The sequence below is a fragment of the Ranitomeya variabilis genome, chromosome 2 (genome assembly GCF_051348905.1).
Source record: "Ranitomeya variabilis isolate aRanVar5 chromosome 2, aRanVar5.hap1, whole genome shotgun sequence".
NCBI classification, from domain to species: Eukaryota; Metazoa; Chordata; class Amphibia; order Anura; family Dendrobatidae; genus Ranitomeya; species Ranitomeya variabilis.
In genome coordinates this window covers 576,973,033-576,988,868 of record NC_135233.1, presented here as the reverse complement: position 1 = coordinate 576,988,868, position 15,836 = coordinate 576,973,033, and positions in this window count along the sequence as shown.

Below are 15,836 nucleotides of genomic sequence, written 5' to 3'. Positions count from 1 at the left end.
TGGACTATGAGCGGATCAAAGAAGTGATCTTGGCCCGGTATGCGCTGACACCAGAGGCATACCACCAAAAGTTATGCAGACTTATAAAATGAGTAATCTATACCCACGCTGAATGGGCCTGTAAATTACGGCGGTCACTGCTACAGTGGGTACAAGGGAGCCAAGCAACCACTAAGGAGGACGTCCTCCAGCTCATCTTGTTAGAACGATTCTTTAATGGACTAACCCCTGAGACACAGGAATGGCTTCGGGACAGGTGGCCAACGACTCTTGAGGAAGCCGCTCGTCTGGCCGATGAACATCATGATGCCAGGAGGCCTCAGTTGTCCGGATCAAAGATGGTCACTAGGGGTCCGCCCATGGACCTGGAGGGCCCCAAACCACCGAAGATTGTAGGGGGACCAGCTAGAAACCCAGCCTAACACAGTTCCCCTGGGGCGCGATGCCACACCTGCCGTCAGCTGGGCCACCTGCAAAGACAATGTCCCAACCGGACTCAGCATACCCAGTGGCCAAAGGCGGGAACAGCTACCTTCAGCTGGGCCGCTGTACACTGCTACCAAGGCGAAGTTGACCCGACATTGGGGGCTACGACTAACCAAGGGGTGGAAGAGATGGAGGAAGTGCTGCATGAAGTGGACCCCGTGCAGGCAGCCCGGGGAGATAATCGACAACAGCATCGACAGGTCGTGTGGGTTAATGGGAAACGTATGCAGGGACTAAGAGATTCTGGGGCAACTTTGACCCTTGTGAAGCCTCATCTCGTCCGGGACCAAGAGAAGACGGACCGGACAGTGGTAGTCCGTGTAGCAGGGGGAGCCATACATCGACTGCCCACTGCCCGGATTCACCTAAACTAGGGAGTCGGGGATGGCCTTGTTGAGGTCGGCTTGATGTAGGATTTTCCCGCAGATGTCTTGCTGGGAAATGACTTGGGGCCCATGTTGTCTGCCTTCTCGGTTGCCCCTCTGGCTGAGACATATCCTGTGACCACCCGGAGACAAGCTCGAGCTGCGGAGGCGAAATCACACTCAGAGGAGGCCCAGGTAAGACATCCCAGCCCTACACGTATTCCCATAGCCAGGCACATTTCTTGGGCCAGACCAGATGAATTTAAGAGGGAGTTACTTGAGGATCCTTCATTGGAGGGATATCGTGGGAATTCACAAGAGGGGAGAGGGGTACTGGAAGGGGAACAGTTTATATGGAAGCAGGGACTCCTCTACCGGATCACAGAGCAGCACCACACAGGGACGAGCCCCACTATAAAACGACAGCTGGTAGTTCCCAAGAAATACAGGCAGGAGTTACTGCGAATCTCTCATGACATACCCTTGGCCGGGCACTTCGGCGTCAGTTGCACCAGGCATCGTCTGACACAAAACTTCTTTTGGCCGGAGGTAACCTATGATGTTCGTCAGTACTGCCAGACCTGTGACAGTTGCCAGCGCATTGGCAAGAGGGGAGATCGATGCAAGGCCAAATTACACCCCCTCCCCATTGTGGAGGAACCATTTAGCTGAGTAGCGGTCGATCTGATAGGGCCGTTAGCCTAACCCAGTCCGTCAGGGAAAAGGTATATATTGACAGTGGTAGATTATGCCACACGGTATCCAGAGGCGGTTGCGTTACCTAACATACTGGCAGAGACGGTGGCGGCTGCCCTGCTCCAGGTTTTCTCACAGGTTGGATTTCCTGTCATGGTTCCCAATGGCAAGGGAACGTAAGAAACATATAAGTAACGAACGAGCTCTCGGGTGATGGAAACTCGAGTTGACCGTGAGCTAAATCTACCACACAACTAACAGTAGCCAGGGAGCATACCTACGGCTTCCTATATGCCACGCGCCAGCCGGAGGACTAACTACGCCTGGTAGAGGAAGAAACAGACCTGGCTTACCTCTAGGGAAATACCCCAAAAGATGATAGCAGCCCCCCACATGTAATAACGGTGAATTAAGAGGAAAAGACATACACAGTATGAAAGTAGATTTAGCAAAGAAAGGTCCACTTACTAGATAGCAGAAGGATACAAAAGAGGACTTCACGGTCAACTGAAAACCCTTTCAAAAACCATCCTGAAATTACTTTAAGACTCCTGTGTCAACTCATGACACAGGAGTGGCAATTTCAGCCCGCAAGAGCTTCCAGCTACAGAGAATTACAAAAACTGCAAACTGGACAAAAGGTACAAAACAAAAGGACAAAGTCCACTTAGCTGATCAGCAGACTAGTAGCAGGAACATGCAACCGAAGGCTCTGGTTACAATGATGACCGGCAAGGAAATGACTGGAGAGCAAGGCTAAATAGGAAACTCCCAAACACTGATGGAAGCAGGTGAACAGAAGCAGCAAAGTGCAAACAAGTCACCAGTACCACCAGCAACCACCAGGGGAGCCCAAAAAGCGGATACACAACAATTTCCCCAGGAGATTATCTCGGACCAGGGTACCCAGTTTACAGCAGAGGTGACCAACCAACTATGGAAGCTGTGCGGCGTAAAGTCCATTAGAAGTGCCCCGTACCATCCGCAAACCAATGGGTTGTGTGAACACTTTAATGGGACGCTAAAACAACTCATTGGGACTTTTACCAGGACCTACAGGGACTGGGAGAAATTCTTGCCTCACTTCCTGTTTGCCTATCGGGAGGTGCCCCAAGAATCCACGGGGTTCTCCCCGTTCGAACTGGTATACGGGAGACGGGTAAGGGGACCCCTAGACTTAGTGCTAGAACACTGGGAAGGGGAGGGCATCATGGAAGGGGTACCTATTGTACCCTTTGTTCTGGAATTCCGGGACCGCCTACAGGAGCTGACCCAGGCTGTACGTGGGAACATGCAGGAGGCTCAGCGGCGCCAGCGCATATGGTACGATCGGAGGGCCAGAGAGCGCACCTTGGAAATAGGACAGAAGGTCCTGGTGTCAGAGCCCACTAGGCAGAACAAATTCCAAGCTGCATGGCAGGGGCCCTACCAGGTAGTAGGGAAAATAGCCGACACCACCTATAATGTCGCCGATTGTGACGACCCCAGGGTTATCCGCATGTTCCACGTGAATATGCTGAAGCCCTACCGGGAGCACCCTGAAGAGGTAATGGCCATCTGTGCACCTGAAGCAGAGGATTTAGCTGGACTTCCCTTGCCTGATGTTTTAGGGGAAAGGACTCAGTCTAAAACATGGGACCAGGTACACTTGGGTGAAGATCTAGGTCCCCAGGAGAGACAGCAGGCGGAAGCATTGTTGAGGCAGCGACAGAGGATGTTTTCAGGGAGACCAGGGTACACTCACCTGGCACAACACAAGGTTGAGACCCAGGATCAGACCCCCCTGTGACAACCCTCCTTCCGCGTCCCTGAGTCTGTACGAGAAGGGATGCGACAAGAGATACAAGAGATGTTGCGTTTAGGGGTCATTGAAGAGTCAGATAGTCCCTGGGCATCCCCCGTAGTGTTAGTGCCCAAGAAGGATGGGACTACACGGTTTTGTGTAGACTATCGTAAGCTCAATGAGAAAACAGTGACGGATGCGTATCCCATGCCGCGTGTGGATGAGTTGTTAGACCGGCTGGCAGGGGCAAAGTATTTGACCACCATCGATCTATGCAAAGGCTACTGGCAGATTCCCCTTAGTCCTGACGCTATTCCCAAGTCTGCATTTGTCACCCCGTTCGGCTTATTCCAGTTTCGAGTTATGCCATTCGGGATGAAGACTGCCCCGGCGACGTTCCAGAGGCTGGCTGACCGTCTTCTGGATGGTCTCCAGGACTATGCTTGTGCCTACCTGGATGACATCGCCATCTACAGCGCGACATGGGAAGAGCATCTAAATCACCTAGAGACAATATTAGACAGGATCCACAAGGCCGGAATCACCCTGAACCCAAACAAGTGTCACGTGGGCAAAGCAAAGGTTCAGTATTTAGGGCATTGGGTGGGAAGTGGGAAACAGAGACCAGAACCAGCCAAGATTGAGGCCATAGCCAAATGGCCCACCCCACGCACTAAAACCCAGGTCATGGCGTTTCTAGGGACAGCGGGGTATTACAGGAAATTCGTTCCCAATTACAGCAGCGTAGCTAAGCCCCTCACTGATCTGACCCGTAAGAACCAACCCCGCCAGGTAACCTGGACCCCAGAGTGTGAAGAAGCCTTCCGCCAGCTAAAGGACGCCCTCACCAATACCCCTGTATTGGCCACACCCGATCCAACTAAACGTTTCCTTGTTCACACGGACACTTCTATGTTTGGATTGGGGGCAATACTAAGCCAAGTCGGGCCGTACGGCCAAGAACACCCAGTAGCTTACCTGAGTCGGAAACTACTGCCCCGTGAAGTGAGCTATGTGGCCATCGAGAAGGAGTGCCTGGCAATAGTATGGGCACTCAAAAAGTTACAACCATATTTGTATGGACGACAGTTTTCCCTCCTAACGGACCATAATCCCCTAGTCTGGCTTAATCGGGTGTCCGGAGACAACGCCAGATTACTGCGGTGGAGTTTAGCCCTACAACCTCTGGACTTCACCATCCACTACAGACCCGGCAAACAAAACGGTAACGCCGATGGACTAAGTCGACAAACGGAACTTGTACCAACCCCATAAACTTCGGTCATCCCCAAACCGATCCGTTAAGGATCAGACTGTGTATGCCGATCGCGTCGCTGAAAAGGGGAGCCATGTTACAGAACCCCCCAGCACCAAGAATATGTTATGCAGTATATGTATGTATAATAGGTTCCATGTGAAATGCATCAGTCCACAGGCTGCGCCTCTGGACAAGATATTCTCCTTCTGACCTCCCCCACCTTTGTAATTCCCACAGTAAATATCGGCAGGCTCCGACCCCCTGCGGCTATTGTAATGTATGTCTGGTCTGCTGTTTTTCTATTGGCCTGCCCTCTGTATCTGTGTTATATATTCTGTGTGCTGTGAATAAAGTGTTGTTAGACTGGAAATACGTGGAGAAGCAGTGATATTTTATATGCACCCATGTAATCAAGGAAATCCAGCCAGCGTCCTTCATTCAGAATCCAGCCAAGGCAGAGTGGACCTCCTGAAACACGGGGTGGTACCTAAAGAGGTTCTACAGCACAGTAGACCCCGCTACAACGCATACGGTAAAACACTCCTTGATACTCTTAATCCTCATACCTTCATCTTGTAGCTTAATTCTATGCTATTGTTAATGGTTCCACACTCCTTTAGAACATATATAACAGTGATCCATAAACCCGGAAATAAGCTTCCCGAAATTTTCAGATGCTGCCCGATTTCCCTACATAAAGTGATATAAAGCTATTGGTGAAGATACTGCTTTTATTATTTCCCCTTTCAACCTGGGCCTCTATCACTATGAACATGGGTTTTATGATGGGCATCAAGTGTTGGACAAAGGCACTAACACAATCAATGTAATTCACAAGGCTAAACTTGAGAACTTATGATCCATACCGTTATGTGTCGTGCTAAAAAGACCTTCAATAAGATCAGTTGGACATTTGTGAAGGAGACACTTATTAAGACGTGTTGCTACATTGACCTAAATCCAACAGGTTTAGTAGGATCTTGTCCCAATATTTATTTTCAGATGTCATGGCCTGGTGTACTTTCAGGAAATATATCCAATTCTAATGGCACCAGACAGAGAAACCATCTCTCCCCTCTCATATTTATTCTTACTCGGGAACCTTGCTATATCACTGGGTACCCTGCATTGTACCATATACCAGGACGGTTATACTGCTGGTTAAGGCTAGATTCCCATTGCGTTAGGGCAATCCGTTTAGCGCTAAGCGCTAGCGGATTGCGCTAACACAATGTCTTTTAAGGGGTCGCGTTAAACGTCCCCGCTAGCGCAGATCCCCGGTCTGCGAGAGCGGGGAACAGACCTCGGGCGCACCGCGGACGCTGCAAGCAGCGTCCGAGGCGCGCTACAAAAGAACGGCACATCGCTAGCGCGTGCCGAAAATGACACGCGCTAGCAATGCGCTTTAACATTGCCGGCAATGGGAGCGTTAACGGACGTGTTGCACGGCGTTAATTTCACCGTGCAACGCTGTCCGTTAGCGCTCACACTAAAACGCAATGGGAACCTAGCCTTAGCTCTGCTATTCCACTGTGCTAGCAGTATATTAGAATCTATGACAGCCCAGGTCTGCTTTACTGCTGGCTAACGTTCCTATACCACTGTTCCAGTTCTTTGAACTCTGCAACAAATCCAGCTCTGCGATATTGAACCTCAAGACAAAGGCAGCACTGCTTCTGCAGCTTGACATTGTTAGAGAACAACCATTCTTGTTCCGGATGGTCCAGTCAACTGCACCATTACCACCTATCTGAACTTCATTAAAACGCTTTCCAGGACAAAGAGCTTCGATGATCCACCTCACAAAGACCTGATAACTTAAATTCTAACATGTCTATTTCCCTTCCTTATATATCAAGGATCCAGTGTATACAAATATCCAACCTTAAAATTCACTTCTCCAAAGAACACTGTCTTTAGTCTTAGATGGTCTTTAGTCACTATGAATTTTTTGGAAGGTATATTTTGTCAAGACTCTAATTATTTTCTCTTCAGCTCACATTTGCATGGGTAAATAAACCCACCAGATTTAAACAGTGTAAATCTTGTCACCTGACTTCACATCTTGCAAGAGTTTTGGTTTGATGCAGGCATAGCGGGAAAGAACCTTCTGTGTCAATCGAACAAGACTTTACCTTCAATCCTCTTTCGGTGGTTCTTTGGTTAGATACCAATACCACGATACAGACAGATATCGCTACAGATACCGTGAGTGCCGGAACTTCTCTGATATTGCAACATTTACCCTCTTCGTGCACCGCCGCTACAGTGGAGTGCCAATCATTTTGAAATTCTACTTTAGTTAGATATGGCCCTACCGCAATCTTTTAAACATAATGCAACTGTCCACATTTGCATGTTGTGTCAATAAATGAGTCTGCTCTCACATATTCCTGTTGCAAACCCCTTTTATTCATGGTGCTCTCCGGGATGAGATAACCCCACTTTCAGATCCTGGGTGAAAATAAATTGCATTAAAATTCTAAATTTGGATGTGGGCTCAGATTGACCTTCTGTACATCAACTTTTGACCATTCAAGCTTTTACTCTTTGACTACCTGTGGATTAACACCACGTTTGAGAGCCATTACCTCAGTAAGGATGCATATCACACCTCTTTTTACAGACACCTCTGGACCAACCTCCAGCCATGTACAGCTCCAGTAGGAAAGATTCACCCCATTTCACCTTTCCCTTTTGAAAATTGTTGAGTCACTGTTAATTGATCATTAAATAGATTCTCAGTATGTACTACTGTATCTCATGTTATGCTTTACTTTCTTTTTTTATACTGGAGTATCATAACCTCCCCTTCTACAATTTACCTTAATTCTGCATCCCTCCAAATTTTATGTTAAATAAAGAATGCATAAATGATGCAATACTTTTGTATGTGAATCTTTGGAGTGGTACTGGATCTCCTTAAGGAGACCAGTGGAGTATGGAGTTTGATTGAAAATGCTCTATGGGGAAAATAGGCAGATCAAACTATCTTGCTAGTGTCACTTATTGAACATGGCCAACTTGCCAATTTTGCGACCCTTTAACTAGCCTAGTGTCATGCCGGTGACTTGCACAGGTGGTAAGCGCCGCCGTACTCACTGTGGTCAGCTCTCTGCTCTCCCCAGTCGCGGGCTGTCTCGCTGAGCTGCCTCTTGTAACATTTCCAACACTGTTGCGTCTTCCTGCTGCTGGTAAATCTCCACCTCGCTGTAGGGTGGTGCGACCACTTTCTACAGGTATTTAACCCCATCGTGTCCTGCAGAGGTGAGATCCTCTGGCCTATCCCCAAGCAGCAGAGGGGTTTTTAGGCAGCTCCTCTCTCCACTCCTCACCTGATCTAAGGTTCTAGTTCAGTCTCTGTCTAGTTTTCGGTAAGGTGCTGTCTTGTATTATCTCTACTGTTTTCTGACCCGGCTTGCCTATCAATTTATCCTGATCGCTCCTCTTCTGACCTCGACTATGTATATTGAACCCGTGCTGCCTGCCCTGACATTGCATTGTCTGACCACGTCTTTGCCTCTGTCCGCCATAACCTCGTACCTGAGTCTCTGACCCTCTGTTACTTTTTTCACACTCCTCCAGGGTAAGCCTGGCCAGTGGTGCAGTGAGTCCACACCCACCAGCTTTACTCCTTGCAACATGAGGAGGAATATTAGCTTAGTCAGATAGCAATCTGCAGAAGGCTTTTTGGGGGGTTCTCACCCTCATAAGTACACAACAGAGTTTTCTTAGCTAAATGGGATGCCTTAGATGCAGCATGTTGGGAAGGAGGGGAGATGGCTCAAGAGACTGTTTCTCTATGGAAATTGTTCAAGTAGGAAACGATTGATTTCCCTTGGTAATACTCCTTCTCCACCATCATACAAAGGCATTGTTAAAACCTCTTGCAACATTTTGGCTTAACATTCATTTCATTTGTACGTCTAAATCACGCTTCACAAGCAGATATATTTCCAGGTCATTGTACGTATTAGATATAATGGTAATAGACATGTTTCTGTTTCATTACCTAGACCCAATCCTTACTGCCGTACACTGGAGACCAGCAGTTAGTGATGTTGCATCACACAGTAATTAGCCAATAGGCAGACCCAAGAGAGATCTATGTAATTAATCTTTTCTTTTTTTTTTCACGCAGATATCTTTGTGACGATGGTCCAACAGGGAAATGCTGAATACCCAGGTACATTATGTTGTCACAAGTCTTGAGGCTTCTTTCAAGCAGCTTTCTAAGGCACATTTTCATGAAACCATTTCACAAACTGGTATCACTGGCTTAGAACAATGAACATGACCCTAATTTTCTTGAATACGTTATCCAGCGTAGTTCTTTCCCACATCGAGACATGAGAAGCACTCAATTTCTAAGCATTGGCAGGTATCATGTATGCATGGCAAGTTTTCAATAGCTGCTCAAACTATTGGGTCCCAGGGCAACTCTGACCTTCACCCCTTACCTTCTGTAGAGAGAAGTGGACTTACGGGTACCTGAGGTTCAGTCCTTAGAGTAGATGTTGGCCATTGGAGTAGGCTGTCAGAAATGGTCAGGTCATCGGGTCAAATTCAGGACATACAAGAAAAGTACAAATTCTTAAATCATAATTAAAGTCGGTAAATGGACCACGGTCTGAAACAGAATGAAACACTAGAACTACCAGAGCTGAGCACAGAGGTGTGAACCAGATTAAAATGTATTTATAACTGGCAGGGACTCAGTGTGTTTATATAGTGAGCAGCTCCATCTAAAGGCCCCGTCTCACATAGCGAGATTGCTAGCGAGATCGCTGCTGAGTCACAAGTTTTGTGACGCAACAGCGACCTCAGTAGCGATCTCGCTATGTGTGACACGTACCAGCGACCAGGCCCCTGGTGTGAGATCGCTGGTCGTGTTGGAATGGCCTGGACCTTTTTTTGGTCGTTGAGGTCCCGCTGACATCGCTGAATCGGTGTGTGTGACACCGATCCAGCGATGTCTTCACTGGTAACCAGGGTAAACATCGGGTTACTAAGCGCAGGGCCGCGCTTAGTAACCCGATGTTTACCCTGGTTACCAGCGTAAATGTAAAAAAAAAAAAACAGTACATACTCACCATCTGATGTCCGTCAGGTCCCTTGCCGTCTGCTTCCTGCTCTGACTGAGTGCCGCCGTACAGTGAGAGCGCAGCACAGCAGTGACGTCACCGCTGCGCTCTGCTCTCACTGTACGGCGGCACTCAGTCAGAGCAGGAAGCAGACGGCAAGGGACCTGACGGACATCAGATGGTGAGTATGTACTGTTTGTTTTTTTTTGGTAACCAGGGTAAACATCGGGTTACTAAGCGCGGCCCTGCGCTTAGTAACCCGATGTTTACCCTGGTTACCCGGGTGCTGCAGGGGGACTTCGGCATCGTTGAAGACAGTTTCAACTATGCCGAAGTCGTTCCCCTGATCGTTGGTCGCTGGAGAGAGCTGTCTGTGTGACAGCTCCCCAGCGACCACACAACGACTTACCAACGATCACGGCCAGGTCGTATCGCTGGTCGTGATCGTTGGTAAATCGCTATGTGAGACGGGGCCTTTAGGCTCACAGGAGGAAGTAATTAAGAACTAAAGTAATAAATTAAATCTCTAGCTTCCTGCCTGAATATCACCCCAAGTCCCAGGGAATTAAAGAGGCATTCAACTTTGCTGCCTTGCATCGCCCAAAATGGAGGTGTGACGCCTTCTGGCAACAGAACCAGTCAAAGAGAAAGAAAGTACTCACATGTAAGTTATAACTGATGATAGAGTAAGCAGGTGAGGTTATGTATGTGGAGCATAGAGAACTAAGAGTTGGGGGCACAGAGAAAGACAAACACTGGATGTAAAGTAGATCCAAGGCTAAACATATGGCTCCAGATCATCTTTCAAAATTAGGTTTTGCTGACCAGGCAAAAACCATCGGGCATCTGTGTCATACCGTTATGTTCACATCGTAAAAATGGCCGCCTCAGGAAGTGACACAAGTTATGTTCAAAATGCAGACTCTCTTCTTCATTCTCCCTTTGGGATAAGAGGTCCATTTAGAAGTTTATTCTTTATAAAGAGCAGATAATTGTGGTGTGCATAGAAGTAGCCATCAGCAAACCTTGCGTGTTCCTGAGGAAATAGCGGAGTACTAATTTGCATCTTAAACTAATTGAATATTCAATAACTCATTACGAGAGATGCAAAGATTCCAGTGATGCACATATGAGGCTAGAATACGAGTGCAAATTAGATATTCGTATCAGCAGGGATCTTTACTAGCAATTGTCAGTCATTAGCAATCAACATTGTAGGGGATGTCTCCTGAATTATAAGTCAAATTATATCACATGGTTTTATGGAATTTATGAAATTGTTTATGACAAGTTGTATAGACATAACAGTTTTATAGAAAAGGTCCTAATTGCTCATTGGATGGAAAGGTTCAACATATTAAAGATAGACCATCAATGCGTAATTGGTGGGGGTCCAGCCCCTGGGACAAGAGTCTGGCAGTCAATGATGGTGGGGCAAAGGTCTGACTCCCAACAATTACACATTGATGACCTACTATAAGGATACCGTATCAATGGGTAAGTGAAGGGGTCCAACCCCTGGGACAACGGTCTCACTCCAATTAATCACACATTAATTACCTATTATAAGTTTATAGCAAAAATGGGGAATTGCTGGGGTCCAACCGCTTGGACAAGGTTCTAACTCCCAACAATCACACATTGATGATTTACTATAAGGATATAGCATCATTGGGTAAGTGGTGGGGGTCCAACCAATGGGACAAGGGTGTGACTCCCAACAATTACACATTGATGACCTAATATAAGGATACAGAATCAATGGGTAAGTAGTGGGATCCAACTCCTGGGACAAGGGTCTAACTCTGAATAATCACACATGAATTACCTATTATAAGGTTATAGTATAAATGGGTATTTGGTAGGGTCCAACCCCTGGGACAAGGTTCTGATTCCCAAAAATCACACCTTGATGATCTATTACAAGGAAACAGCATCAATGGGTAAGTGGTGAGGATCCAGAGAGTGGGACAAGGGTCTGACTCCCAACAATCACACATTGATGACCTGTTATGAGGATACAGCATCAATGGTTAAGTGGATGGAGTCCAACCGGTGGGACAAGGATCTGACTCCCAACAATCACACATTGATGACCTGTTATGAGGATACAGCCTCAATGGTTAAGTGGAGGGAGTCCAACCGGAGGGACAAGGATCTGACTCCTCCAACCATATGTGGTGCACATAGACTGAACTATTTTGCAAAACTAAGATATTACTTTTAAAATAGGGCTCTCATTTACAACTTGCATGTTTCCGCCTTTTCACCCACATGCAGTTGCTATAGCACAGAGACCCACCCCAGTTCAGTGACTGCAGGGGATGGATGACACAGGAGCTCATTTCTTAAATTTACGCATTTCACTGTATTGTAAAAAAAAAAAAAAAAAGAATGAAAGGGAGAATATAAGGCATTCACAACTCGAGTTAACGTGTAACATACTCACCAAGTATTAAATCCGATTCCACTTTCCCTGAAATCCCTGTGTAATCCATCTGCATTCTGTGGGTTTTAGACTTCCTCATGTGATATGTACTATACACTCCCAGGCTTGTGCGAATCCATTGCTAAAGGACATGATGCACTAATGAAGCATTTATTGGTCACGGCTACAAGGACACTAAAACCTGCAAATGTTCTTTTTTATCTGGTCCTTATAGTATCTGACCATAATGGTGTAATCTGATGATACCAGTACGTGTTAAAGCAGGAAACTATGTCACAACTGCATTGGAAAAAATAAACTAGTAAATCAGTGGTGGTCCAAGATCATAGGGTTCAGATTTTGTTAGATATTAAGTCAGCCCATGAAATTACGATTAAATAACATATTTTCTTTAATTTTACATTGTGCTGTTCCTCCCCTACTTCTACTAACAATTGGGTGCTACCATTCCTCTTGTCAAAGGGGTGTGTCTTGATATTGTCAGCACTGATTGGACAGTGTGAGAGTGTGCAGGGACCCAAATTCAACTGGTAACACCTGTGTGACGCTAGTCACCACTCACGAACAAGCCACGAGGCTGGGTAATCATGAGGTCTGCGGTCAAAAACCAGCAGGTTACGTCATGGACAGGGGTGTGAGACAAAGGTATAGTCAGGTCACTGTCCGGGGTCAAAAGTCCAAGAAGGTAGTGAATCACGACAAAAGGGCTAGGCAAATGCAAGGACAAAGGCAAATCCAAGGTCGAACAACAAAGATCAGAATACAAGACCAGGAGCACAAAGTAAGTACACACCTCTTGATCAAAGCTACAATTAGCAGTAATCTAAGGCCGGGGTCACACTAGACCGTAATACGGACGAGTGCTATGCGATAAAAAATCGCATTGCACTCGGCCCAATGTTAATCTAGGGTGCAGCTCCCATCATCCGATATTTTCTCCACCGTATTCAGGATCCGAGTGAAATCGCAGCATGCTGCGATTGTCAGCGTATCTCGGCTGAGACTCGCCAATGCAAGTCTATGGGTGCGAGAAAAAATCGGATTACACACGGACCATGCGTGTGCATTGCGAGAAATACGCAGCGGTGTTAGAGAGAAGCCGGTAATTCAATTGTCCTCATATGACCTGGAGCGTGGGAAAAAGTTCCCAGGCTGCAGTTCATGAGGACATCCACCAGGGGGCGCATCACCGCGACTGAAGGTAACTTTAGGTCATTGACCTACATTTCCTTCATTCGCCGGGGCTTACAGACACGAGCACAGCTGCATTAGCAGGGCTCCTGCCTGTAAAATATTTTAACCCCTTCAGATGGATTACCTCGTGGGACGTGACGGTTCATCAGAGAGGGTATGTATATTGTGGGTTTATTATTTTGCCAAGCGAGGGTCTTCCGGATGGATTGAGAGAGCAATAAAATACTAAAACAACCTGTGTGTTTATTTCATTAAAATACTTTTTAATCATGTGTGTGTGTGTGTGTGTGTTTTTTAACCCTTTCAGACAATTGGATTAATAATGGATAGGTGACATAATTGACGCCTCTCCATTATTAATCTGGCTTAATGTCACCTTACAATAGCAAGGTGGCATTAACCCTTCATTACCCCATAGCCCACCGCTACAGGGAGTGGGAAGAGAGTGGCCAAGTGCCAGAATAGGCGCATCTTCCAGATGTGCCTTTTCTGGGGTGTCTGGGGGCAGATGTTTTTAGCCACGGGGGGGCCAATAACCATGGACCCTCTCTAGGCTATTAATATCTGCCCTCAGTCACTGGCTTTACCACTCTGGCGGAGAAAATTGCGCGGGAGCCCACGCCAATTTTTTCCGCCATTTAACCCTTTATTTTACACGCTACAGCGCCGAAATTTTGCACATACACACTACTAACATTAGTAGTGTGGAATATGCAAAAAAAAAGGGGATATGAGATGATTTACTGTATGTAAACCATGTCTCATATCCTGTCGGGTTTGTGCAGGAGAAATGAAAAGCCGGCAATTGAATTACCGGCTTTTCACAGATATCGCGCTGAATTAAATATAAATACAGAATATATATATACAGTATGTGTCTCAATGACATATATATATATATATATATATATATATATATATATATATATATATATATATACTGTATATATGTTTTAACGAACATTTGAGCACATAAATCCATTAGATGTCGGTTTTGCAAGCCTGCGAGAAAATCTCGGCATACGGATGCCATATGGATGTCACACGGATGTCAAAAGGATCATTTGATGCGAGGAAATCGCATCCTCGCACTGCACACGGATCACTGTTTGGGAAACATTTGTGCGATTGTCATCCGTGAAAAACGGACCGTTTTTTTATACGTTGTGTGTGTCCCCGGCCTAAAGCAGAGAGCTGGCTAAAAAGCCAGGTAATTACTCCAAACAGGAGACACATGGATGAAGCCTTGACAAGCCTGGTCCTGATTGGACAGCTAAACTGTTACTCAAGTCACTGACAGCTCAGCAAACCCCAGCATCCGATTGGACGGCTGAGCTGTGCATCACCATACTGATAGCTTAGCATGCCCCTGTCCTAGATTGGACAGCAGAACTGTCACTCACTGCGTCCAGACATCTTGATAGATGGAATTCTGACAACCTGGAGGAACAACACAACAAAGACTATCCAGAATCGTTATATTATTGGAAATGCAAGTAATTAGTGAAACAGACATGTCAGGAGGGGGTATAGGTGCTAGTTAAATAACGGTGACAGTGCAAAATTAATCACAAAAGCACTGTCTCTGCAGGATACCCAGTGGGGTAGCATGTTTGGTCAGCGCCCAGGGCAAAGACAAAAATTTTGCAGCCCCTTAATTAACCTGCCAACCGTTAACCTCAAGTCCTTTCCACCAAGCCAGTATTGCCAGTTTGAGCTTTGTCCTCCTTGCTTTCTCTGCTTTTCTCTGAAATCATAAATCAAATTTGAAAAATAAAGTTACACATTTTTTTTTTACTTTATATTTTTCTACGTTTTTTAAGTTACAATTTCCTACCCTATCCTTAACCCTATCCCTAATTGTACTCCTAACCTTAAAGAAGTTGTCCTGTCCAAATTGATTGATAAGTCTGCAGTCACTTTGTGTGACCGCAGACTTCTGAATCCCCACTGTGTGTGGTGAAGAATCGCCAGTTTCTGAGCCCGTACTGAAGGATATTTATGCATAATACATACTCCAAGCCAGATCCAGTCCAGTATATGATGCTTGCAGGCGCGGATAATTTGCCATTAAGCACGGAATGGGGGCAAAATTTTGCTCCTTAATAGACTACGGCGCACTGGACAAACGCCCATGTTGCCCTCTCCACACACACTACACCACTGAGGATACAGGATCAAACGACAAATATGTAGGTTAAAAAATTTCTGGACTTTATAACAGAGAACAAGGCCCTGGCATCTTGACTAACAGCTGCTTATGCCACACAGGGCAAGGAGAGTGAGTGATTTATAACCGCACCCACAGACATCACAAAATCCATAATTCTTTTGTGTGCGGCTCTCTGAAGCTTAAACAGACCATTACTATATTAATGCCAGCAACATGCTATGAAAAGACACAAGTTGGTTTAAGAAGATTAATTCTGAATGGGAAAATCCAGCCATGCTCACAACTCATGTGCTGGGAGGGGAGTCGGGGTATAGTGAATAACACTTTTCAGTGACGGGGGCTGGGAAA